The sequence below is a fragment of the Canis lupus genome, chromosome 24 (assembly GCF_003254725.2).
Source record: "Canis lupus dingo isolate Sandy chromosome 24, ASM325472v2, whole genome shotgun sequence".
NCBI classification, from domain to species: domain Eukaryota; kingdom Metazoa; phylum Chordata; class Mammalia; order Carnivora; family Canidae; genus Canis; species Canis lupus.
In genome coordinates, this window is record NC_064266.1 from 29,351,340 (window position 1) to 29,378,528 (window position 27,189).

Below are 27,189 nucleotides of genomic sequence, written 5' to 3' on the forward strand. Positions count from 1 at the left end.
TGATTCCAGGACTCTGGGACCATGACCTGAGCCAAAGGCAGACACTTAACCAACTGATCCATCCAGGTACCCTGAAATAAATAAATCTTTAAAAATAGTAGTAATAATTTATACATTAGCAAGAAATGAAATAACAAAGGTGACACATCCTTTGTGTTTTATAAAGCTATTTAAGTTCATAAACAAATAAAAGATAATGAGGTTCATGTTATGAAAAATACTCAAAGTTGTGACAAGTAAAAAGGACTTTGTACAGCAGCCGCCTGTGAACTTTGAGTAAAAGCAAAACTAAATTTCTGGATTCTATTTTGCTTTTCACCTTATTTGATCTCACTTAGCATGATTCATGCCAAGTTGAGTTTTTTTCCTCCTTTTTCCCCTTCTCTTCAAGTTCACAGATGTGAAGAAAAAAAAATATACAGCACTTCTTTTACAGTCCTCCCGTGTTCTCCCAGCAATGCTATGAACTGTGGCTTTCTGGAGTGGGCAGCAGGCAGTCAGATGTGAAGGATATCTGGCTACCATCTGTCACCACAGGGATCACCAGGACTGAGCTGACTTACAGCCAAGAGATTTGGGTTCAAATTTTCCACATCTATAACACAGAAATAATACTACTTACCCCAAAAGGTGATTGTAACATGAGAAAGTCCCTAGCACATGGTGATGTTCAAGAGATGCTTACCTAATACTTTTTTCTCCACCTTCCACTACACATACCTATAGACCACAGACACAAACCATCAATCCCTGAACCATTGGGGCCCTATGAATTGGGGAAGAAGTTTTAGGTAGACTCATATTTCAATTCCTCAGTCCAAACAGTTAATGATCCCAGTCTGATCCCAAGTTAATAATGGTGTCCAAGTCACCAATCTCTTGAGGGCTGGGGGAAAGAGTAGCCTCCCAAAGTCCCATCCTTCCAACTGTGCCACTGTTTCAAGTGTGGAGTTGGGAAACAGGGCACAAGAAAGAACTGAATCTCCAATACCAAAAGAGCTATTTTAACCTCTGAAAGAGTGGAAAAAGAACACAAAGGAACCAGCTCCCGCCCCATCCTCATGCCTTTCTCTCTCTCCCAAGTCCCAGGAAATGAGGACACAGGCCCAGAGAGGGTGTATGAGGCAGAGCCAGGACTGAATACAGGTATCTGCCTGCCAGTCGAACTACAACAGCCATACTCTCTCCCATTTGGTCTGTGCTTGCCAGTTGCCCAAAGGCAAATAAAAGGTTTAGTCCTAGCCCACCATGATGGCACTAGAGTTTGACTGGTTTAAGATGGTCATATGGGGTCTGGAGGGGCACCAGAGACCACCTAAGACCAAAGAACTCTTAGAGGTTTAATCTCTTTTTACTGGGTCTGGAGACCTACAGACAACTAAGGACCTCAGTTCTACTGAGGTAGAACACTCTTCTAAGGGCCCTAGTGAGCTGCAAAGAACAATTCAATTCTTTATTTTCAAAATTTACACTTTAAGAAACCAGAGAGCTAAATATGAGACACAAGAGAAAGGTGCTGTACACAGAGCTTTACCCAGCAAAAAGGTGCTAGAGAAGCAGTTTAGTAGTGTATTAAGTAGAGTATTTAAGCTCAAGATCTGGGTCACAATGAAACATGGGAAAATTGGACGAGTCTCAACTTTTCTAAGCCTCAGTTTCTTCATCATTAACATGAGGTCTGTAACAGCATCTAGTATTAGTGATCTTTATCAACCAGGGTTGCTGTGTTAAACTAAATGAATGATATATGTAGCAGTCGCTGGTGCAGTGGCTGGCATGCTATGAGGACTCAGCCAATGCTCACTTCTATTAAACCCAAATGAAGTTGCTTACCTCTTCTGTAGCTAGAAATCAACTTCTGTGGCCTTACTGGTATTGTACCTACATCCCAGACATAAAAGCCTATTTTCTTTTAGAGGAAAACATATTACAATATTACCAAATGTAGCAAAATGCTTTACCCATTAAGATCACTAAGATAAAAAGAATCCATTAAATAGACATTTCAGAACTTCTATTCAGGTGGGTTTCAGCTAAGAGTAAATTCAACAAGAGATTGAGCTAATAAAACCTTGCAATGATCTACTAGAATCACATTATGTGGAATAAAGACCATTCCAAAAAAACTAGCGATCCATAGTCTAGAGGGGAAAGGCCTGGGGGATGAAAGCGATGATACCAGTCTTCATGTATTTGAAGGGTTGTATATGTTGTACACAGTGGAAAAAACGAAGTAAATCCAATGAGTCAAAGGTCATAAAACAGATTATAGTTTCCTATGAGGAGGAATGTTCTTAGGCTAACAGAGAAGATAAGACCCCCACATGAGAAGGGGAGTTGGCATCTCACCAGTGGGCATACTGGAAAACCTCACGTCACTTCCTATCTGAGTATGCAATCCTAATGTCTTGTTTGGACACCAGAAGTAAACACACCCAGAATCAATATAGCGTGGCTCATGTGTAAGCATTGCTCATCCTAATAATGAGAAACCCTTGTGAGAGTAAGCTGGGGGCTCAAATTCAGTCCACTATTCAATATACTTTGGCAGTCTCATTTGAGAGATGTCTACAGTTTAAAACCAAATAACAACCCCACAGTGTTTTTTCTTACAAACAAATCTGCTCCACACTACATCAACAAGGCACAAGTACAACCTGTAGCATATTTTTGAGTAATCAAACCAAGGGTCACAGTCAAAGGCATCTCTGCTTTTTGCTCAAGTCAGGCTCAGAAAACTGAACATTGAAAAAAATCAAGCAAGATTCTAAAAATCAAGCCACTGGGGGGAAAAAAAGTGATTCAACATTTATTTTCTTTGTTCCACCTGCCAAAAAAAAAAAAAAAAAAAAAAGGATAGGGTAGGTTTGGAACGGAGAGAAAGACAAAAAGAACTCAGGAGAGGAGAAGAGGTCCTTTGGAGGAGACAAGAGTTTCATGGTCTTAACCACCTTGCTGAAACCACAGAGCTGGGCCTTGCATGCCTGAGTATACACTGCTGTCTCTATCCATCTCTTTCTCACTCACACGGTCAGCTGATTGGCAGGAGGGAGGGGATCAAGGCAGGAGCTGGTCTTTCATTCATGCTGGTTGCCACCTTTGAAGGGTACCACAATTCAGCCTAGGGAACTTTAGTGCTCATCACCACATTCTGAACCCAGAACTGTGGAATCACAAACTACGAGGCACATATTACAAGTTTTTGGAAGCAGGAGCGAGGGTGTGGGGAACCAAATTTCCAGACAGTGCAGGTCTTTGGAAGCTCTTCTGAAGCAATTCATATTCTTAAATTCTCAGATTTCTTTTCCTTTCAGAAGATAGAAACAATGACTAATTCTTCTGAGTTAATTCCTTCTGTTCACAGAAGATATTATTCCAGAATTCACAGCCCTCAGACCCAGTGAGAAATGACTGCTCTACTAAAGGACACACTATCAGGTGTAGATGCCTTCATTACAAAGTGTGGCTTTCACCTAAACTGCAGAAAGCAATCTTTGTCCTAGATCACAGGGCCTTTAGTTGTAATCCTACCCTTTTGAAGCACAATTAGACTGGGGATACAAATAAGCAGGGTGCTAAGTGCTATCACATCGACTTTATGCTCCAGAAGAAATAAAAAGGAGAAGTGGCACCTAACCCAGACTGAGAGGTCAAGGAAGGCTTCCTGGAGAAGGGGACACGTGAGATGAAGCTAGAAAAGCAAGGAGGCATTGGTGCAATGAAAAGGGGCAGAGCTCTCTCTATTCAGAGCAGCATAGAGGAAACCCAGGAAGACCAAGGTCAGAGCCTGGGGAATGCTAGCACATCAGGGCTGGGCTGAGGAGTCGGGCGACAGCAAAGGGGCCACAAGGGGCTAAGGGGAAGGACATTCCAAGGCAGGAACAGCTCATGGTGTGACTGGATGCAAATCAAGTCAGATAAGACCTAAAGGCTAAGACTTGGTTAACCATAAAGGGCCGTGCCCTTTGCCCAAGACATTTCAGGGAAGTGGCAGTGACAGAGCCAGAGCACAGAGGTTGAGTGGATGAGGGAAGGAAGTAGACACTGGATAAGGCTACTTGCAGGAAACTTGGCTAAGAACAGGGAGTGAGCTAACAGGAAATACAGGATCCAATTTTCTTTACCAGCCTGAACCTCTGCTTGGAGCTCCAGACTCACTTCCACTAAATTCCTCCTCTTCCCTCACCCACTACATTCAATATGTACCATGGCCTCCCCGCCACTCATTCTCCACAACAGCCACAGTAGTCTTTTTTAAACTCTAAATTGGACCATTCTGCCCTCTTGCTCAAAATGTACAATGGTTTCCCACTGCCCTTAGAATAAAGCCTTAACTCCTTGCCGTGGCCTGATATTCTTGTGTGATGTGGGGCCCATTTTCCTCTCTGGCACCTTCGCATGCACATTCCCCTGCTGCTCACCATGGACCAACCCGGCCTCCTTCCAGTCCCCAAACCCCGTCTGTAAGCACAGTTCAACCTCAGGATCTTCACTCAGGCTGCTCCTTCTGCCTGGAATGCCCCTGCCTCGTCTGCCCTCCTCCAACTGAAGCAGCCAAAAGGTGAGTCACTCATAACAGAAGCAGCCACCACAGAGGTCCTCCTCTACCCCATGCCCAGGGTTTCACCTCCAACCAACCGCAGAGTCCAGCTTTTCCAGCTCTGGGGTGAGGCTGGGGTGCTTCCTGGCTCTCCTTTGATGTCAGAGACTCAAGTCCCAGCTCCTTTCTCTGATGCCTATTAGTTGTGTGACTTCTGTCAAGGCGTCACCTCATCAATCTTCTCATCTTGAAAAAGGTAGAGTATCTGCCTCCCCAACTGTTAGGAAGCTCATCTCCGAAGGTATATAAACACCCCAGTTGTCCTGCCTATGTCCCGACCTGGGGACTTCTCTTCCACCTTTGCAGCGCTGGCCTTTCCCAGGAACCAGTTCTAGCCCTTCCTATGCTCTGTCCATCAAGGCAGGAGGAGCTGCCTGTCTGTTCTGCCCTAGCGCCCTAGCGCTACCCAGGGCCTGCCTCATGCTTCGCAGAGCCCCCGCCACCAGTCTGCACACAAGAAAACATACACACTCCAAATTCACCTCCCACCCAGTAAATGCCTCTCTCAGCCCTCTCTCCTTTGGCCTTGGTCACCAGCTCCCATCCTAAGTCTGGTGCATAAAAGCCTCTCAGACAGTCATCCACATTTTCTCTTCCCCCACTCTGCTGGCTGGACGTGGACATCCAAGGCAACCTTGGAAACTCTGGTTTGAAGATAGCAGATCATCCATCATCAGTCTGGGCCCCCACCACCAAGATGACTGGACTTCAAATGGGCATGAAAATGTCGACTGTTTTAAGCCACTGAGATTCCAGCAGGGTTTATCTGTTACAGGAGCTAGCGTGTCTCTATGTAATAGAGGTTGAATTTAGATAGTTGGATGGAAGGGGGAGGGCTCTAGTGGTAAAGAACATTTATACAAAAGTCTGGAGCTAGGGTTATTAATGGCCTCATGACACCAGCTCCATTTATATACTACTTACCCTCTTCACAGTACTTTAAAATATGTTTTCTCCTCTGACACAACCATCACCATCATCACTTACTGTTGTTATAATGAACAGTTTACAAATGAAGAAACAGACCTGGAGAGTTAAGCTGTGTCTGAGGCCCCATAACTAGTAAGTGGAGGGGTCAAGACTGAACCACAGAACCCCTGACTCCAAATCCAATGGCATCTTCCCTATAGCACCCAGTCTCCCCAAGCCAAATGCTGGTGCTAGAGCAGAAATGCTCCTGGCTAAAGTACAAGGGTGCCAGAATGACGCAGACAAGACAGGCAGGCTGGCAGAACTAGTTAAAAGCAGGCTCTGGAGGACTGGACAAACACCAGACTCCGGGGGCAAAGCTTTCACTCAACAGACAATGGGAGCAATCACCAGCCTCTACTTTGAGCCCCACAGAACAACTTTATACCTTCACTGCCATCTGCAGAGATCTTACTGCACCAGCTCATCCTGGCTCAGCTGTTGCCAAAGGTCCACTCTGCAAACACGGAAGATTTGATGAGGGCAAAACTTCTAGTCTCCTACCTGCTGTAGACATATCTGTATCCCTAAGTAGCTTTTCCTCTTTCCAAAGTGAAAGAGGCGTTCCCCCTCTGGCAACTTTACTGACCATCTACCCTTGGAGGAGCATTTGAGTGACCATTTGTCCTTTCTCTCCCTTGAATCTCTGCTTTCTTCCTCTCTTCTAGTTCCATCTCTTCAGCCTCTAAACATGCGAGGGCCCCTCTTATCCTAAAATCATCCCTTCCCACCATCCCTTCTTAGCATCACACTTCAGAAGTGAGCTCTGAAGAAAGAGGAGCAGCAGACATACATCTCCACTTCACCTCCACGATCCTCTGTTCCACCCACTGTGATACATCATGACACTGAAACAATCACTTCTGACAATACCTCCTAGGAGCTAAGTTCAACAGACATATAGCAACATTTCTCCTGATCTTGAGGCACTTAACAGTGCTGCACTCCCTCCTTGAAATTCTCCCCTGTCTTGGGGCACCTGGGTGGCTCGGTGGTTGAGCATCTGCCTTTGGCTCAGGTCGTGATCCCAGGATCCTGAGATTGAGTCCTGCATCGGGTTCCCTGCTCAGTGGGGAGCCTCCTTCTCCCTCTGCCTCTCTCTGCCTCTGTGTCTCTCATGGATGGATGGATGGATGGAAGGAAGGAAGGAAGGAAGGAAGGAAGGAAGGAAGGAAGGAAGGAAGGAAGGAAGGAAATAAAAGAAAAATTCTCCCCTGTCTTGATTTCAACAACCCCATTCTCTCCTGGTTATCCTCCTGTCTACTCTTTCTTCTTGGCTTCCTTTACTGGCTCCTCTTCCTCTCCTCTACATGTCAGTGTCTCCTGGGATTCCATCTTGATACCTCCTCTTACCTTAACATACTTATGTTTGAAATCATCCACAAACATAGCTTCGACTGCCAGCTACAAACTGGTAACTTCCAAACTTATATATCTGCAGTGCAGACCACTCATGTGAGTTCTCCTAGACTTCACTACATTGGCCTGCAGGTATCTGCATGTGGATTCCATGGGCACCTCAAACTCAACACAGCTAAAACTACAGAAAGCATTTTGTTTACCACACTTGTTCTTCTTTCTGCATCAATAATGAGAGCATTTGTTAAGTACTATATCAGCCTGGGTTCTCCAGAGAAACAGACCCAGTAGGATTCATGTGTGTATATATGTTAAGCATACACACACACACACACAAATTTAGAGATTTAAAGAACTGGTTCATACAACTGTAGGAACTGGCAAGTCTGAAATCTGTAGGGAAGGCCAGCAGGCTGGAAATTCAAGCAAGAATTAATGCTGTAGTCTTGGGCTCATTCCCCTGTCAAATAGGCAAGCAGGTCTGGCCCTCTTGCCTCTACATCCCCAGCATGCTATGCAATGCCTGACACATTGCCTGCTCAGTAAATGTTGGTGAATGGCTAGCCAGGCATAAAGTGAAATGCTATTAAGTGAGAATGAAACTGAAAGATGTGGACGGCACTGAATTTTAATGAGAAGAATCGGGAAACTTGAATAAGGCTGTACTATAAATCAAAACATGGTCCTTCCATGGTATTCATTTGCCAGAATTAACTGACCACCATACTTATGACTAAATGAGAACCATCACAGACACAGGCACATCCATTCCAATCCTCTGCCTGAATGTCCCAACAACCCTGTGAAGTCGACATGGCAGAGAAAAGGCACATTTTACAACTAAATTGAGGTTCCAAAAGAATAAGGTCTTGTCTAGGTTACTACAGAAAATCCCTGCAATGAAAAGTCTTAGTTCTTCAGCGGTATGCAGGAAGACGGCCCCTAAACAGTAGGAGGTCAGACGAAAAGGAAGCGTGCAGTTCAAAACTCTTGAGATACCTAAATCTGTAAAAACTAGAGATATCTTTTACAATTCACAAAGGATACTTTTATTTTATTATAATTATTGTTCAGAGAAACCTCTGTCTTCCTACTGTGTAAGTCCATGGTATTAGACTAGTTAGCATAATCACACATCCTTTGCTGGAGTAATAAATTTCTGGTTAGATAGTAAACATCTAGAAGCACTGTTTCCTGAAATGATGCCAGTAGGTATTAAATCTACAGCTTGTTAGGGATGACTAAGTAGCCTATATTAACACCAGGCACCAAAAACCCAGCTGGTTTTCTTATTATTTAAAAGTATAAGGCAGCCCGGGTGGCTCAGCAGTTTAGCGCTGCCTTCAGCCCAGGGTGTGATCCTGGGACCCGTGATCAAGTCCCACACGTCAGGCTCCCTGCATGGAGCCTGCTTCTCCCTCTGCCTGTGTCTCTGCCTCTCTCTCTCTCTGTATGTCTTTCATTAATGAATAAATAAAATCTTAAAAAAATAAAATAAAAGCATAAAAATTAATGAAATATTAGTAAAAGTCCCAGTGTTGTATTTGCAGATTCTCTGAAGTACATGGCATTCTCTGAAGCCACAGAGCAGTGGAAACCCTCTGTTAGCCATTCCTACTAGACAACGCAGGGGCTGATTACCCCACCTATATTTGCTATATATATAGTAACTTGACCTTCTCAAAGCTCTTTTCTATGTAGTATCATTTATGATAAAACTCTTATAAACCCTGTTAAAAGATTTTTTTTATTACAGTTGACTGAAAATAGAGTCAAAAGCCTAAAGTCATATAATTGGTAAAGGGCAAAAGCAGAACTGTACACCAAGCCTTTCTGCCTCCAAGCCTCTAGCACCTATATCTCTATTGTGGCTTCCCAGCCATGGATTCTCCCAGACTGTAAGCAGCAGGAGGCCAGAGAAAGACCATGTCTGACTGCTCCCCACTGCTATCTACCATAGAACCTGATACATAGTAGGCACAAAATAAGTACATTATTGGTGAGTGACAGAATTTATTTTCTTAGAGTTGCTTTAGTCACCTGCATGATAAAATGGAGTGTACAGCATTGCCAAAAATAGCTTTTAAAATGCTACTGGCGGGCAGCCTGGGTGGCTCAGTGGTTTAGCGCTGCCTTTGGCCCAGGGCATGATCCTGGAGACCTGGGATCGAGTCCCATGTCAGGCTCCCTGCATGGAGCCTGCTTCTCCCTCTACCTGTGTCTCTGCCTCCCTCTCTCTCTCTCTCTCTGTCTCTCATGAATAAATAAATAAATACATAAATATTTTTAAAAAAGAAAAAGCTGCTGGGATTATCAGGAATAAACAAGGAAAATACTATTTTTTTTCAAATCAGTATATACTGATTTTTTCAAAACTGTTTATACTGATTTCCAAAAAGATCAGAATTCTGAGCCAGGGCCCCATTTCAGCACAAATGGTATATTTTCAGCTTCCTGGAAAATTAACTGTTGAACTGACCAGGCAAGAAGAGTGAAAATTCAGTCTTATGTGGGAAAGGAAAAACTGACTGTAAGGTCTCAGACCCAACAATGACCATTTGCAAGGGTGGCACAATGGTCCAGTTGTAGCTAACCTACCATGGCAAGAAATGGGTTTGCCAAAGGAATGAGGATTCACCCAGACAGACACACGTCAGCCAAAAAGCATTCACTCTGTGGCAGAAATATGTAACTTTGAGGCAGGCCAAGCCCAGAAAAAAAAGACACAGAGGCCTGGACTGGGTAGAGCCATTCTGCAAAACCCTCTGTGCTTAGCCATGCTAGAACAAGGGAGAATGAGGAGGCACCGGCCTCCTTCTGTTTATTACGCCCCCAGCCCGTGGGGCTCTCCTGCCTTCATTGCCAAAGGCATCCCTGCCTGAAAAAGACACTCAGAAATGAGACTGTGAGTATTCAGAAGTCTCCTAACGTGGCAGTCTATTCCTTTCCTATAAAGTCCTCACCAACATCACTTAGAGTTCCTTCTTCCTCTAAATCCTAAACCATATACTTAAGCATATACCTTCCATTATCACTCTGGTTTTGTATTCACTACTATAGCGCTGTATTTCCAATTCTTTTGGAATTTGAGACATCCACTATGATCCTAAGATTGTTGTTTTTTTTTTAAGATTTTATTTATTAATTCATGAGAGACACAGAGAGAGAGGCAGAAACACAGGCAGATGGAGAAGCAGGCTCCATACAGGGGGCCTGACATGGGACTCGATCCCGGGTCTCCAGGATCACACCCTGGGCTGAAGGCGGCACTAAACCGCTGAGCCACCTGGGCTGCCTCAAAGATTGTTTTTAAGGGCTTCCATAAAAGCCCTTCTCCACTATACATCCCTTCATACTTTGTACTTAATTACAAAGACAAGTTAATCCAAAATAATGAAGGAGTGAGGCATTCTGGATGATTGAAAGTTAATTCATAAGTCACCAAAGTATCTTCATAGTCTTGCTAAAATAAATGATGCCTTAGTAAACAGAGTATCAAATGTAGCAGTTCCAGATTCAACCCAACCTTCAAGATCCTGTCTGAAGACAACACTCCCTGAAAGCACCCTCCCATCCCTTCTCACCACTTCCACTTACCACCAGAAATAACCTCTCTTTCGTCTGTGATCCTACATTTTGATTATACCTCCTTTGCAGCAGGCAGCATAGTCTGCTTGAGGTTACAGATTTAAATGCATCTTGTCTTTTTAAAAACGTTTGAGAACAGAGACCTTTTTTAACCCCATGGTGCCTAGTTCACAGTAGGCACATAAACACTTCACAAACAGAGTACATTTAGTGATTGAAATATTATAAAGAACACCACAGGGCAGCCTGGGTGGCTCAGCGGTTTAGCGCTGCCTTCAGTCCAGGGCCTGATCCTGGAGTCCCGGGATCGAGTCCCACACTGGGCTCATTGCAGGGAGCCTGCTTCTCCCTCTGCCTGTGTCTCTGCCTGTCTCTCTCTCTCTCTCTCTCTCTCTCTCTCTCTCTGTGTCTCATGAATAAATGAAATCTTATAAAAAAAACAAAAAGAACACCATAATACAGCAGAACCTTCATAATACGGTATAATACAACAGAATTCAGGGGTTTCTAAGTTCTGTAGGGCAGATAAGTGTGGTGTTAAAAAACTCATTGGCCTCTGCTTAATGTTTCTCAGCTTTAAATGTGTTTCTAAAGGGAAAAATATTTTCAATTTCTATTTTTTTTTTCTAAATGGAATTACTTTTTAAAAATCTCAACTTGCAAATGGAAAGTTCTGGTTAAATTGGCATTACTGGATCCCTGGGTGGCGCAGCGGTTTGGCGCCTGCCTTTGGCCCAGGGCGCGATCCTGGAGACCCGGGATCGAATCCCACGTCAGGCTCCCGGTGCATGGGGCCTGCTTCTCCCTCTGCCTGTGTCTCTGCCTCTCTCTCTCTCACTGTGTGCCTATCATAAATAAATAAAAAATTAAAAAAAAAAAAAAAAAAAAAAAAAAATTGGCATTACTAAAACCTCCATTGCCACATTTTCTAGATCTCAAGATGGGCATTCAAGAAGCTCCCTGTAGTTCACCAAGGAAATGAGGCAGTAAGTGGAAGGATGTACTAAGTGACAGGAATATAACCAAGATGCTATGCCATGTTTGGCGCCCAGTTCAGCAGTGTGAAAGCCAGGCTTCTCAGTACCAGCCGTTCTAAAAGGAAATAAGAAATGGAACACATGATAGAGCAAATCAAGTTTTAGGCTCAAGGTCCATAGCAACCACTCCTAGCAGGGCTGACAACATTCTTTCCCTGCAGCTTTAGTGTTTGGCTATGATAAACCAGCCTGGAAGTAAAGTTTAAATATTCTAAACACTGCAACTCAAACTCAAACCTCCTTTACTACCAACAGGGGATTCTAAATGGTCAGCCAAGAATGGCTAACTCCAAGTTCCCTCCCAGCAGCTATTCTTTTGCAGGATTCCTCTTCCTTGTCACGAGAAGGAAGAGTACTTTCTTGGTGAAAAAACAGAATGAATGGTAGGGCTGCCACCACCATGATATTAAGTATCTAATCGTGTATACAGGGGATAATCACCACTCGTCTTGAGCTTGTCCTTGAGTAAATGTTTTAGTCTCATATCTTCAGAGACAGAAATGTGTCACATAAGTTGATTTTAAGGTTAACTGAAGCACTATATCATGATAGCTTAAGGCAGAAAACTTTCTGAGCTGCACTACCTCCTTCTCAGCCTTCAGAACTAACCACACCACAACCTGACCTATTCCTGTTGAACAGGACAATTATGATTAATTAATGTATTCGAGGACCCCTGAGGCAAACAGGACTGCTTCTTCTACAGTGAATGTCCCCCAAACTGCTATACTTTGAATTATTTTTGTACAGTTTTCCATCTCTGTCATCTCCAGCTGTCTCTTCTTGCTATGGTCGGTATGCTTGCCTCCAGTGGTGGGGCCCTTAATTCACTGTTTCTGCTATCAGGCGGACCTGGAAAGCTAAGCTATTAAGAGTCGTGGGCTAAGGCTCACTCCTACCAGCCTCACCTCCTTTACACTCAGGCAGTCGGCTTCCAGATCGCACAATCTTAAACACTACAGCTGTATTTCCCAAACCTGTCTGATCATAAAGAGCAGGTATGTGTGTGGCGGAGGGAGAGTTTAAAATATACATTCTCAGTCCTCTCTCCTATAAATTCTAATCCAGTGGGTCCAGAATGGGGCCCGGAAATCTGTATTTTTAAAAAACACACCCTCAGATGATTTTCATGACCAAGTTTAGAAACATATCCAACATGCCCTGCATGCTGCTCACTTGAATTGGGATTCCATCCGAAGCATAATGAATCTGGCCCAAGGCCAACTCCTTCCAGAGAGACCTTGCAACCAATGAAGTTGCCAGGTCGTTGTTCTTCTACTGCCCTCAGGCAAAATCCCCTGATCTTCTGAGGCTCCTGCAGGCTGGCCACCAACACCTCTTCTCTTGCTGGTAAAGGCAGACTTGGCACACCTTCTTTCTCTCCACCCTAAATGTCCTGCCATCTCCATGATGGGTTTTCTGACACATGGATGACCCAAACAACTCTCCAGCCTCTCAGTTGGTTGTCTTCCTTGACTTTACTCGTCTTCACTGAGTTCACTTCATCTTAACCATTCATGTCTGTAGCAAAATCCAGGAGCCCATCATGTCCAGTAATTAACTACTCCAGTTCTGAAATCTTCTACTCCAATATCCCTGTCTAACCATAACCTCCTCTTACTCCATCACTCCAATACACCCACTCTGTGACTTCACCAACACTTCTGGTCCTTTTCTCTCCCTCATCCAACCTGAAAACTCTTACCTGTCATGTTAATCACTCCCTGACTAATACCCTCAGATCCTCTGCTCCACTGTCCTTCTGCCAGCAAACCACAACTCTGGCAATCCAACCATATGCTTTCTGTGCTCCTAAAACCAGGCAGCTGAATGCTACTGATACCCTAGCCCTAGACCCATAGTCCCCTACCTCAACAGAGCCTTGTATAGTGTCAGGAAATAACGGACATTGCCCCAAGTTCACTCTTCCTGACCTTGATTATATGTCAAATCTCCTTGATTTCCCTCTGACCTCTTCCCACTTAGTCTTAGCAGACAAACCTCACCCTCTACCTCATAGAGTTGTTGTAAACCACCAAAATAGCACCTGATCCTAAGCCATTCCACCAGAAAATTCAGCTGCGCCCTGATATTTCTTTTTAAGATTTTACTTATTTATTTTAGAAAGGGTAGGGAGGGACAGAGGGAAAGGGAGAAGAGAGAACCTTAAGCGGACTCCCCACTGAGTGCAGAGCCCAACGTGGGGCTCAACCTCACAACCCTGAGATCATGACCCAAGCTGAAACCAAGAGTCAGACGCTTAATCAACTGAGCCACACCCGGGCACCCCTAGTATCTTTCTGATGAAAGACAAAAAACTAGCCAGACTCTCAAAAATGGCCAGCCTCTCAAAAGATCTCTCTACCCTGAGACTTTTTCTTAAGATGGAAAGGAGTTTAAAAACAAGAAAACTCTTACCTCAAGCATTTAACAAGTTTGAATCCAAACATAAAGTTGCCAAATATCAACAGAATGATTATAAATCATAAGCCAAATACTTAATTCCCTGATCATTTTTATAAATTCAAAAGCAGAGTAAATGAAACAATATTGTTGGTTATAGTCTTTCACTTTTACTCAAACTCTCATTTGTTGATGGGGCTACAAGTCTTTTCTGAGCATTTTTTCCCCTCCTTATATTAACAGTTAACATTCAGTGTTTTATATGTATAATTATGCTACTCACAATGACCCTGTGAGATAAGAACTATTATTTTTCTCCATTTACAGCTGAAAAAACAGACTTAGACATGTTAAGTAATTTGCCCAAAGGCTTACAGCTAGAAGTCCACAAAGGTAAAATTAAAACAGAACTCAAACTAATCTATCTACATGCTTTGGCATAGTGGGTTTTTAACAGAAACTTCCCAAGAAATACAGCACCCTAATCCAATTCTTATACCCCAGTATATGCTTGGAACCATCATGTTACTATTATGGCCTATTTCACATTCATATACCCTTACATTCGCATGAGAAGGCAATAATGAGTAGGAGGAAGTTTCTACAGTCAGATCATATAGATTCAAATCCTAGCTCCAACACTTTCTTAGCTGTATAGCTTTAAAATTTATTCCTCTTAGCTCATATTTTTCAACTAGAAAGCAGAAATGATAATGTAATAATCACTGCCACCTTAGTTAGTTCTCCCAGAGATTTAAAGATCATGCGTGATCACACTTAGCAATGGACCTGGCACAGAGTAAGTCTCGAAAAAGGTTAGCTGTTACAAAAACTATTATTCAAAAGGTCTTAAGGACCTGCACCCACTGGATTTAAGGCAGAGCACTGGGTGCCAGGACCGTACCGTAAACAGGCCAAGGCGGTCTCGGCCTTCAGCAGTCTTGCAGTCTCCTGGGAGAGTAGATGATAAAGGCAACGCATAAATGAGATACTTGGAATTGTGGTGAAACACTAGGCAGGAAACGCACACACACTAGGAGGGGACATCAGGGAGGAGGCAACTGTGGGAGGGGTGATCGGGAAAAGACCCTCTGAAAAGGGACATTTTAGCTGAGAGCAAATGCTTGAGAAGGATCTTTCTATGAGAAGGGGCGGGTGCCAGGCAAAGAGAAGAGCCTGTACAGAAGAGGAGGAGAACTGGCACATTGTCAGTTCCTACCTGACAGAAGAACAGTTGAGCAAGGAGCAGAGGCTGGAGAGACAGAGGCCGAGCACCTCAGATTAAGAAGTGTGGTGTGGGTCCCAGTGCCGTAGGAAGCCACTGCGAGGGGGTGACGTGATCTGGTTGGCTTTTTAGTAGCATCCATTCTGGCCGCAATGGGGACAGTGGTTAAAAGGAGGCAAGAGCGGAAGCTGGGAGGCCAGGTATAGGCAGGCTATTCTCACAGCTGGATTAGGAGGACAGAGGGAAGGGAGGGTTTGAGGTATTCTGGAGCCTAGGCCAACATGCTGTCCTGATGGACTGAAAGACAATTTTCAGGTGTTTGGCTTAAGCAATGAGAGGACAATAAGGACACAGGAAAGGCAGAGGGTAGAGAAAGCTGGGAGAGAGGGAAGACAGGAGTCAGGAATGAGGAATATAAATCCGGAAGTTTGAGAGGAGACATTCTGGAGTTTGAGATCATGGTGGGGCAGCAAGAAGAGACAGCAGGAAGGCAGTGGGTAAAAATGCAAAACTAGAACCAGAGAGTGGTGGAGAAGGAGGTCTAATCAAGGAAAGAAGTTAGCACCCAAAGGGTATTAAAGTCCTGAGAATAGATGAGATCAGGTAGGGAGAGAATATGATGATAGAAAGGAGGTAGCCAAGTGACAAAAGAGAAGAAATAATAAGAAATCAGGCTGATAATCTGAAAGTGCACATGGTCATCATGGCCATGTAGCCTGTGCAAAAACACATAGAACTGCCCCAATTACATGCTCAATAAATGCCTATGGAACAAATAAAAATAAAATCTTAATGCATTCCCTTTAGGCCTTTAAAAGAAAATTTTCAGGGCACCTGGGTGGCTCAGTCAGTTAAGCATCTGCCTTCAGCTCAGGTCATGATCCCAGGGTCCTGGGATTGAGCCCTGCATCGGGCTCCCTGCTCTGCAAGGACACTGTTTCTCCCTCTCCCTCTGCCTGCGGTTCCCCCTGCTTATGCTTGTTCTGTCAAAAAAATAAAAATCTTAAAAAAAAAAAGAAAATTTTCATTTACGATTTTCCCCCCAAGTTCTTGTATATTTGAGGCATAAGAAAAAATGGTTTGGAAGGTCTCTGTTTGGATTGTGTACAAAGAATCCTTTTCCTTATGAGCAAAAAACAAGGATTTTTTTTCAAAAACTCATTAAAAAGTAGTCTACTTGAAATTCAAGCTTTTTAAAAAATCTTACACTCACATTATAGCTTTTCTGTAAAAATTCTGCCCCAAGATACAATTTTTCCCATCCTTATAATGAAAATGCAATTATACATTTCACTACAGATATCATTTCATCCTGAAAGATGAAACTGGTACTTTCAAATGGTTCAAGAGTCACATGAGAGATGTAAAATGCTCAAGAGATCAAGGATTTACTTTAAAATGTTAAAAAAAAAAAAAAAACCTAAGCATACCTGTGAAGCCATCCAAAAACTGATAAGCAAAGAGTTGAAAAGGATAGAATTGCCAGGAAAATAAGTAAATATAACAGCTACTCCTCAAATGAAAACACATTAAGGCTGTAATTATATCTCTGGGTATCTGTTGACACAAAAAAACTCACTATGCTCTTGAGGCTTATACTATCACTAAGAACTACCAAATTGAAATCACAGCTGTAAACATAACTGGGATACTTTATACTTTTCAAAGATTTCCAATGTGACACAAGGGATAAGGCATAAAAAAGAAAGCCAGTAACATTTGCCAAAAACGTTTCTTCCCTCGATTGTTCAAGTTAAATCAAGACTACAATTCTTTTTTTTTTTTTTAAGATTTTATTTATTTATTTATTAGAGACACAGAGAGAAAGACAGAGACAGAGAGGCAGAGACACAGGCAGAGGGAGAAACAGGCTCCATGCAGGCAGCCCGATGTGGGACTTGATCCTGGATCTCCAGGATCAGGCCCTGGGCTGAAGGTGGCCCAAAACCGCTAAGCCACCGGGGCTGCCCAAGACTACAATTCTTTTTAAGATTATAAGCCTCACTTGTAAAATTCTTCTCAGATAGGTAAAGGAGAGGACTATCTTGACTTTTAAAGGGTTGTTATCTCACTTCATGACAGCCCTATCTAAAAAGCCTAGGAGGCTACAGGAAGGTCACAGGAACGACGGATAATGAGCATTCATTCACTCATTCATTCAACAAATACTAAGCACCTATAACGTGTCAGGTGATTTTTCTGAGCCCTGAGGACACATCAGTGAAAAAAGCCACACTTCTGTGTTAATGAGGGAGAAGAGACATAAATCAACAAATAAATATGTACTCATCAGTAGGAGAGTCAGTGCTATGAAGAAAAAGTTAAGGAGGAGAAGGGAGTGGGTGTATTTTACACAAAGGGGTCAAGAAAAACCTGATAAGGTTACATCTGAGGCAAGAACCACGATATCCAGGGAACAGAGCTCTAGGCAGAGGGAACAGCAAATGCAAAGGCATGGAGGCTAGCATATGTTTAAAAGTTTTTTAAAGAATAGCAAAGAGATCTGTTTGGCAAAACTGGAAGTGAGGACAGGGAGGCAGCCTAGTCAGCCGTGGCAAGGAATTCAGATTTTACTTTAAGACGAGAAGCTATTATATCGCTCTAAGCAGAGGATCCAATTTATTTTTTAAAAGTATCACAAAGATAAGTTCTTACTCATACACAAGTTTTATGAGTAATAAATAGGGTAACTATACATCTATAGAAGAGGAGACAATACCTCGGGCTACAGAGCCATTTCAAGTTGCAAATCAGATTAAGCAAAGAATTATGTATAATCACCACTGAATCCCTACATCCATCATCCTCCTCTCATGCCTTTATGTACGAGGCATACATAATCTATAAGATTCTATATAATCCACTTATAAATTGGGAAAAAGGTATATAATAAAACAATCTCCTAGTATGGTAGCATTTCTGTAAGAAAAAAATACTTATGCATAAGAACAAGAGATTAAAAGGATAAAAAAAAGAATAAGAGGATAAATACCTAATTGTGGTTCCCTATCATTTGTGGAATTATGGGTGGTTTTTTTTTCCCCCTCAAGCCTTTCTTTGTTTTTCTAGCTTTCTGCTTTAAACATGAATTACTTTTGTGATTTTTTTTTTAAATGTTATGTCTAAACTAAACAGAACACTCCTACCAGGAGACTGCCCTAGTTGAAAATCTTAAATATGAAAACAAAACAAGACGCGGGGAACATTTTCTCCCAAAGTTACCCCACTCCCATGCCGTGTTTGCCTATTAAAGAAGCACTGTGCAAATCAAGCGCTGCTCAACGTATCAAGGTCACAAAACCAACTTGGTTAATATGTTTATCATTACATAGTAGCTGTGTCCTCCACAGCAACTTTGATACCATCTTTCCAGGGCGGCAATAGAAGGGCCCTTTCATTAATTTCCTAAGACTCTTTTTTGATACTACTTTGCCGCTTCTGGATTTTTCCACAGTATGTCTCTTAGAAACGAATTAAGCCCGAATAAGTTGTTCCAGCTAATGAAGTGCGCTTTTGGCTCTTTCCCCGTGGTTGAGAACTACCCGGCAGGATACCAAGTGTTTGGGGACGCATTTTTTCTCTTAGTTTTGAAATACCGCGATGCTAAGTTTGCTACAAATAAAGAACGTCGAGACAACAACCTACAGGAGCATTCACACGCGGCGCGACCGACGCCTCTCTGCAAGCCCAAGATGCATAGGGTCTCGTGAATAAATACTACGTGCCCACATGACACAGATAAAAACAGAAAGGAGGCTGCCGTCCGTGCTCCCCGTCCCCGTCCTCGTCCCCGTCCACCTCCCCTCCCCGCCCCTCCCCGCAGCAGCCTCTCCCGGGGCACCAGCCCAGCGCAATCACTGCTCAGAAATGCAAGCCGCGCGACTCGGAGGGACTCGGGCTGCCTAACGCTTCCCACCGAGGCTCCCCATCCCACCCGCTGCACGAGCACTTCCGACGGGCTCCTCGGGATGGAAACCCCAAGCTCCGCTCCCTCGGCGCGGCCGGCCTCCGGGGGGCCCGGGGCGCCCCGAGCGAGGCTGCAGTCCCGGCTCCGCTGCCTCCTCGCGGACGGACGCTGCCCGGGGAGCGGGGCCGAGGAGGGGCGCCGCGGGCATCCCCGCCCTCCCGGCCCGCAGGGTCCACGGCGAGCCCCGGGGCAGCGGCGGGGGGGGGGGGGGCGCTGACAGATGGGCGGGGGCGGGGCTTCGGGGGGAAGGGGCGGGGCCTGCGCGCAAGGGGGCGCTGGCGGCTGACAGAGAGACGGGGCAGCGCGCGGGAGGGGCGGGCGGGGGCTGGCGCACGCGGTGGCTGGCGGGCGGGGGGACACACACGCACGCACACGGGGACTGACACGGCGGGGGCGCGCGGGGCCGGCGGGCCGCGGCGGGCGCTCACCTGGCAGCGGCGGCGGCGGCGGCGGCGCCCGCGGCCGGGCCTCCCTCCCTCCCTCCCGGCGGGCGGGCGGCGCGGGCCCCGCGGAGGAGGCGGCGGCGGCGGCGGCGGCGGCGCCGGAGCCGCGGACTGCTGGGCGGCGGGGACGCAGCTGCACCAACCGACTCCGGGCCGCTCGGCTCGGCTCGGCTCGGCCGCGCTCGGGGCCGCTCGGCGCGGCTCGGCCCCGCTCGGCTCGGCCCCGCTCGGCTCGGCTGGGGGCGGGGCCCGGGGCCCCCCGCCCAGGTCGCCGCTGCCGCCCGGGGGGCGGGGCCTCACGCGGGCGCGAGCCCCCTGACGTCGCGGAGAGCGGACCTCGCCCGGCGCATGCGCAGGCGCCGTCCCGCGTCTCCCCGCGTGGAAGCCGGAGGGGGGGGGGAGGAGGGCGCAGGGGGCGGGGCCGCGGCCCCAGGGGCCCCGGCTTTTGTGCTCCGTATCCTGGCCCTCCTGGAGGCCCACCTAAGGAAGGTCACCCACGGCTACCCTTTGGAAAGGATGCAGGCAGGGCAGGGATCCTGGTCCCTTGCCTGGCCCCTCTCCCTGTGGTGTTGCCCAACAAGCATCGCCCGAGGGTTGGCTCTTCTCTCGTCCAACCGATTGCTCCACTGCAGTTTTTAATCCCTGCTATTTCTAAACATCAGCAACTTCTGATGGCTTTTTAAGATGAAATCTTCAGGTACTTGAGGGATGCCTGGTGGCTCGGCGGTTGAGCATCTTCCTTTGGCCCAGGTCGTGATCCCGGGGCCGTGGGATCGAGTCCTGCATCAGGCTCCCCGCAGGGAGCCCACTTCTCCCTCTTTCTCTGTGTTTCTCATGAATAAATAAATAAAACCTTTTTAAAAAAAATCCTCAGGTATTTGAGAACTTGTAAGCATCAGACTCTGAAGGTACACTAATGCTGTTCTTTCTTCACAGCTTCCATTGTGTCACGTGTAACACCTGGGATGGCGGTGGGCCCTTTTCTGAATTTTTTTTTTTGGGGGGGGTCACACGTCCCAGGGTCCTGTGTTGTCATGGAGCCCATGTCTATGGCATATATGCTCAGAAAGTGATCCCTACCTTTAGAATCCAGTGATTAATAAACAGCAAGAGCTCTGCAGCCTGACATCCCTTGGCATCCCGGATCTGCATTATATTGACAGATTAATCCTTGGCTGAGTGACTTTGGACATGCCATTTAATCTTTAATCCATAAAAGAGCAATGAAAATATTAGTAATTAAGCCAGTAGAACCGATTGAAAGATTTGAATGACAGCACCCATGAAGCTTTCTGCACAGTGCCTGGTGTTCAACAAATAAAGCTGACTTTAACTTCAGGTTGAATTTTAACCTTCAGACTCTGAAAAATAGTGAAAACATTTTATATATGTATATATAAATAAAAGAGAGTGGGCACAATATGTCACACTTGACATGTCCAAAGCCAAACTCTGGAACTTGCTCCTCAATTTGTCCCTTTCAGTCTTCTCCACCTCAACGTCAATTCCATCCTTCTAGAGGCTCCAGCCAAACCTTGAAGTCATCCTCAACTTCTCTTTTCCTATCCTCATATTCGACATGTAATTCAATAACAAATACCTTTAAAATACCCTCATTTGAGGGATGCTTAGGTGGCTCAATGGTTGAGTGCCTGCCTTTGGCTCAGGTCGTTATCCCAGGATGCAGGATCCAGGATCTGGTCCCGCTTCCGGCTCCCTACAGGCAGCCTGCTTCTCCCTCTACCTGTGTCTCTGACCCTCTCTCTCAGTCTGTCTCTCTCATGAATAAATAAATTTTTAAAAATATCCTCATTTGAGCCCTCATCATCTTTTTCCTGGAATATGGCAGTGAACAGATTCTACTTGTCCTCTGATTCCACCCTGCTCTCGGAGAGCTTGTTCTCAAGAAGCCAGAGGAATTCTGTTAAAATTCAAGGCAAAACATCTCCCTCCCCCCCTTCTGTAAAGCTTACTCCAATTCCTTCCCATCTCAGAGCAAAAATCAAAATCTTTTTGTCAAGGATCTCAAAGAGCCTCTTGCGACCCCTCCCCAACACTCCTCCCCTTCTTTAACTGTGTCTCCTTGTACTCTATCCCTTCACCCCATTCCAGCCACACTAGCCTCCTTTCTGCTTCTAGAACATGCAGGCTCACTCCTCCCGCAAGACTGTGCATTTGATGTTTCAAACCCCAGGGTACTGAAAGGCATGTGTCCTTACTCCAAATTTCAAAATTTTCAGAAGTCACCTCCTCAGACTTACCCAGACCATTCTACTAAAATATCAAGTCCCACCACTCCCATTATCCTCTCTCCCCTCATCCTGCTCTACTTATCCTTATAGCCCTTATGACCTGAATATCATCCGTAATGTTCTGAGGGCAAGGACTTGTGTTGCTCATCTGCAGTATCTGGAACATGGCCTGACACTGTTAGAGACTCAGGATATATTTATTGAATTAATAACAGTATATATGGAATATGTTGCTCAAATTTAACTTCATTTACTCAGCAAGCTTTTTGAGCGCCTACTCCAATCTAGGTACTGTGGGATGTGAAGGTAAACAAGGCATTCTCCCAACCACCAAGGAACTCAGAATTTCAAATGAGACAGACATGCAAAGAAGTACTTCTGGAAGAAAATATGTATGTAACACTACATGAATGCACTACCTGCTTTGGGAAGTAGAAAGGAGGACATAATTAATACGATATAGGAGTGTGTAGAAAGTCTTCCCACAGGAGCCGACACGAGTTGAGTCTAAAGAGTTGATGAGGAGAGGACTCCAGGCAGAGCAAACAGCATGCACTTAATATTTACTCAAGGAGACAAATTATTTTCCTTTAAAAAAATAATTGAAGGGCAGCCCTGGTGGCGCAGCGGTTTAGTGCTGCCTGCAGCCTGGGGTGTGATCCTGGAGACCTGAGATCGAGTCCCACGTCAGGCTCCCTCCATGGAGCCTGCTTCTCCCTCTGCCTGTGTCTCTGCCTCTCTCTCTGTGTCTCTCATGAATAAATAAATAAAATCTTTAAAAAAAAAATAACCGAAGCAGATTCCAGGTGATCCCTATAATAATATCACCTAAACTTCACTCATTCTGATGAGTTTTCTCAAGCAGGAAAGAAACTGCCAGAAGTATAGCTGATGCACTAAAATTGCCACCTGATTTCTATTTTACTGGAATAGACTACACCTGTGACCCCTTTTTTTGTGTCAGGGTCTAGAGGCAAAGAGCATGTATCAGTAAGAGTCTGCTGGCTATGAGCACCAGTAACCCCTGAGGGCAGTTAAAGAAAAATAAGGGAGAATTTATCTTAGGGCTTTTTAGGGGTCAAAGGGATGGGTCTCTCAGGCCAACAAGAATCCAGATAGACTTCTGGATGGGTTGGAAGCAGAGCAAGGGGTGCCAGTAAGACTCTCCCCACAAACTTGTTTTCTCTCCTTCCAGGTAATACAGTGGAAGGATAGGTCTACCAACTACTCCCAAGTACATGATACAATCCAACTACAGAGACTAAAAATTCCTAATCCCCAAATCTCAGAGAAGAGGCTCTTATTGACCCAACTTATCTCAGGTGCCTCCCCTCCCTGCCTCCCTCAGAATAATCATGGCCAGCTTACAGGTCATGTAGCTTACCAGGAACCAGCCCCTGTGGATCAAGACCACACACACACACACACACACACACACACACACACACGGGAATGATGTTGAGTTGAGATATTTTAATAGAAGTTACTCGCAGAACCATGAATTCCACTGAATGGCAAAACACCTGGGAGATATTTGACAGTCACACAGAATGTGAGTACTGGGGTAGTCTCCATAAGCCCTCTGTTGTGGGTATTCTGATGGCTCCCTGTGGTAGTGGACATTTAATGCTCGCCACCAAATATTTCTGGTGTGTTTCCCACGCACATGATAGGATTGTACTTCCTCACAGCTTGGAGTCAGGAGTGGCCATGCCACTTGCTTGGGTCAATAATGTGGGAATAGATGTAGGCCTAAAGTTTAAGATCTAGTGGGCAATTTTGTATACTCCCCCTCAGGAACAATAGACAATACAGAAGATGGTGATAGCTCCATTATTCTGGGTCCTAAAAGGAGATGACAATAAATAGTGTGTCCTCCCCCGCCCCCACCTCAGGAGACTCATAGTACACATGTAGTGTGAGGAAGAAATAAACCTTGCTGTATAAGATTGGGGTTTGTTTGCTACCACAGTAAAACCTAGCCTAGCCCTACAGATGTACCTTCTAACATCCAGTGTATCCCACTGCCCATTGTACAATACTGAGGCAGTTTGGGTGGGATAGACCCCATTTCCCACATGTGAGTGTGGAGTCTGTGCTAAGTGTGAATTAATCTCATCTACTTTGTACTGTATTCCTGTGCTTCAGGAATAGACCTATTACCCAGATCTACATCTATCAGTATCCAATATTTGCCTCATCACAATAATTGAATAAAATCCTGTGTCTTTGGATGTCAGTGAGAAACCATTTGATACTGGCAACTATTTTACAACCATGAAGAGAGCCAGCCTAAAGATGAAGCTGACACATGGAATAGGGAAAAGTAGAATAAAAAGAAACAGAGTTGGGGTGCTAATCAAGGCTTACCTGAACCAGTAAAGTCAGGTAAATCAATAAATTCCCTGTATTATTGATTCTAATTTGAGTTAGGTTTTCTAGTACTCGAAACCAAAAGCACTCCATCTATGGCTATTCTATCTTATTCACTGCACAGCTCTGAGCAGTAGCCAGCACTATAGAATCACAAGGGGGAAGATCTCTGAACTTTGAACAATCACAGGAAGAGAAGCTGAAAATTCTGTGATTTATATGCCAGCTTCTTTTCTAGAACAAGGTATCACAATGCAGGCAGAGCACAGAAAAGAACAGTAACAAGCTGAGAACCAAGGATTCAAAAGAGAAGAATCCTATAGAACCAGGATAGCGACAGACCCCCAAACTTAACAGCACATAGTTCATTTCATAGAGTTCTATCACTTTCCATGAAGCTTTATGTGCATTTATAAAGTCTGGAGTGGAAGAATCCAGGAGTCAGTTTAATGCAGTATGTAAGTAGGATTTAAATTTGAAACTCCTGAGCTTAAAGCCTGTCTTCCTCACTTGCTATGTGAACTTGAGTAACTTACTTAAACCCCTGATGTACCTATAACAATTGAATGAGATGCTCCATGATACTATTAACATGCTATGTGATGCATTATAAAAGGACTCAAAGGTTAAAAAGGATGTCCAGTCAATTTTTTAAAGAAAGGTTCTGAATCCAGTTGTACTAACTTATTGCCTCTCGGCTCTAAAGCCACCCTTCTTTGGCTTGCCCTGTGATACCGGAGCTGAATTCTGCAAACATTTCCCTTTTGCCAGTGGCACAAGGTTAGGCTTTGTCAGTAGAGAATGTTGGAGAAATACAAAAACATAGAAGCATAAGGGGCTTCCTGAATCAGAACCTTCCAGATTCCACTCTGCTCTTCTGGCTCCTATAGCACATGGTTGCCAGTGATCTATGGGAGACCCAGTGGCACTCACCCTCCAGTAAGCTTTTCTGCTACCTGGATGGCCAGCTTTGACCTATTGCCTATGGTCATCCATCAAACTTCTCTACCGTCCATTGGGCTGAATTCCTGCTCTCTCCAACAAGGCCCAAATCTTACCTTGGGGTTGACAGAGAGGCACTTGCAAATGTATTCTCTCCTTGGGCACATTGTCTTGGCCCTAGAGATAGTAGGTGCTATCTACAATTACTATGTCTATATTCTTTGGAGCTCTCTTTTGACCCTGTTGATCACTAACCACCTTTCATTAGTTAGTAATTCTGCATATTCAATGTTCTTTGTTCAAATTAGTGATGTAGTTTCTGCATCCTGAGTGGGCCAGTGTTTCACAAGTTTCTGAGATTAAGAAGGAACTGGTTTGTGGGAGTGGGTGGAGGGAGTAAAATTGTGTGTATAAGAGTATTTATAAAGTTATGACTTCCTCAAGAGAACACTGTAAGAAAAATACAATGGTGAGTCCTGATTGCAGAGCCAGTCTTCTGCCTGCCTCTATAACTGGGGTTCAGCTGGTCCGGCCCAGCCCAGGACCTGAGCCAGACATGATGGGCAGGATCCTGAGGCCTATTGTCACATCTTGATTATAAATATACAATTTCGGGATGCCTGGGTGGCTCAGCAGTTGAGCATTTGCCTTCAGCTCAGGGCGTGATCCTGGGATCCAGGATCCAATCCCACATCGGGCTCCTTGCATGGAGCCTGCTTCTCCCTCTGCCTGTGTCTCTGCTTCTCTCTCTCTCTCTCTCTCTCTCTCTCTCATGAATAAAATCTTTAAATAAAAGTATACAGTTTCTGCTGGACCAGTGATGAGTTTGAATGTCCAGCAGCTCAGCTCAAGGCATTGCCTGTCCCCTCTTTTTCCCCCAAAAAAGTGTATTGTGCACCTACTATCCACCTGGCCCCATATTAGGTCCCAAGTACACAGTCCTGAATAAACCAGAGACCTTCATGTAGCTTACAGTCTGGTAAGTAAAGCAGACTGGGCAGCCTGGGTGGTTCAGCAGTTTAGCGCCTGCTTTCGGCCCAGCGTGGGATCGTGGAGACCTGGGATTGAGTCCCGCGTCAGGCTCCCTGCATGGAGCCTGCTTCTCCTTCTGCCTGTGTCTCCGCTTCTCTCTCTCGCTCTGTCTCTCACGAATAAATAAATAAAATCTTAAAAAAAAAAAAAAAAGTAAGGCAGGCATTGGTCAAATAATCAAAAACATAAATCTCACACAGGGCATGGTACCATGAGATCCACTAATAGGAGGTTTTGGCTCAAGAATATTTAGGGAAATAGTTGGTGTGAAATCTAAAGAGAAAAATAGGGGTTAAATTAGATGTATTAGTCTGCTCGGGCTACCATAGCAAAATACCATAGACCAGGTGGTTTAAACAACAGAAATAAATTTTCTCACAGTTCTTGAGGCTGGAAGTCCAACATCAAAGTCCCAGCCAATTTGGTTTTTGGTGAGAACTATCTTCCTGGCTTGCAGATGGCTGCTTTCTTGCTATGTCCTCATATGACCTTTCCTCGGTATTTGTGCACAGGAAAAGAGGGAAAGTAAGCTCTCTGGTGTGTCTCTTCTTACAAGGACACTAATTCTATTGGATCAGGGTCCTACCCTTATGACCTCATTTAATCTTAATTACTGTCATATTCCAAATACAGCCACACATTTTGGGTGAATACGTACATTTAGTCCATAACACTAGACAAATAGGGGAAAAAAGAATACTCCCTATAGAGGGAACAGCACATGCATAGGCCCTGGGGTCATCACAGATACATCGTGGTTTAATCAAAGAAGAGCAAAAATGTACAATGAGACAGATAATTGGAGGAGATAAGGCTGGAGAGGTGGCCAGATCATGTACAGCCTTGAAGGTCATGGTAATAATTTAAGTCATATCCTAAGAGCAATGAGGCTTTACTGAAGTGATGTGAGTAGGGACAATATGCTGGGTGAAGACCAAAATGGAGGGCTCAGAATAGACCCAGAGAGAACACTCATGAAGCTGTTTAGGGTGTTTAAGC

General features: G+C 44.8%; 1 protein-coding gene across 6 annotated transcripts in view; it reads right to left on the reverse strand.

Annotated features, from left to right (window-relative positions):
* The window catches only part of ZHX3 (zinc fingers and homeoboxes 3), a 125,152-nt gene that overhangs the window by 83,467 nt on the left and 14,496 nt on the right, over window positions 1–27,189 (reverse strand). Inside the window, exon 1 of one of the 6 annotated variants that reach the window (XM_049100672.1) lies at window positions 19,577–19,672. The exons of 3 other annotated variants lie outside the window; for them this stretch is intronic. The gene's annotated coding sequence lies outside the window, so the exon portion shown is untranslated. Of the gene's footprint in view, window positions 1–19,115; window positions 19,269–19,576; window positions 19,673–27,189 lie in introns of those variants that run through there. 2 more of the 6 variants (XM_025470076.3, XM_025470080.3) reach the window with 2 other exon arrangements.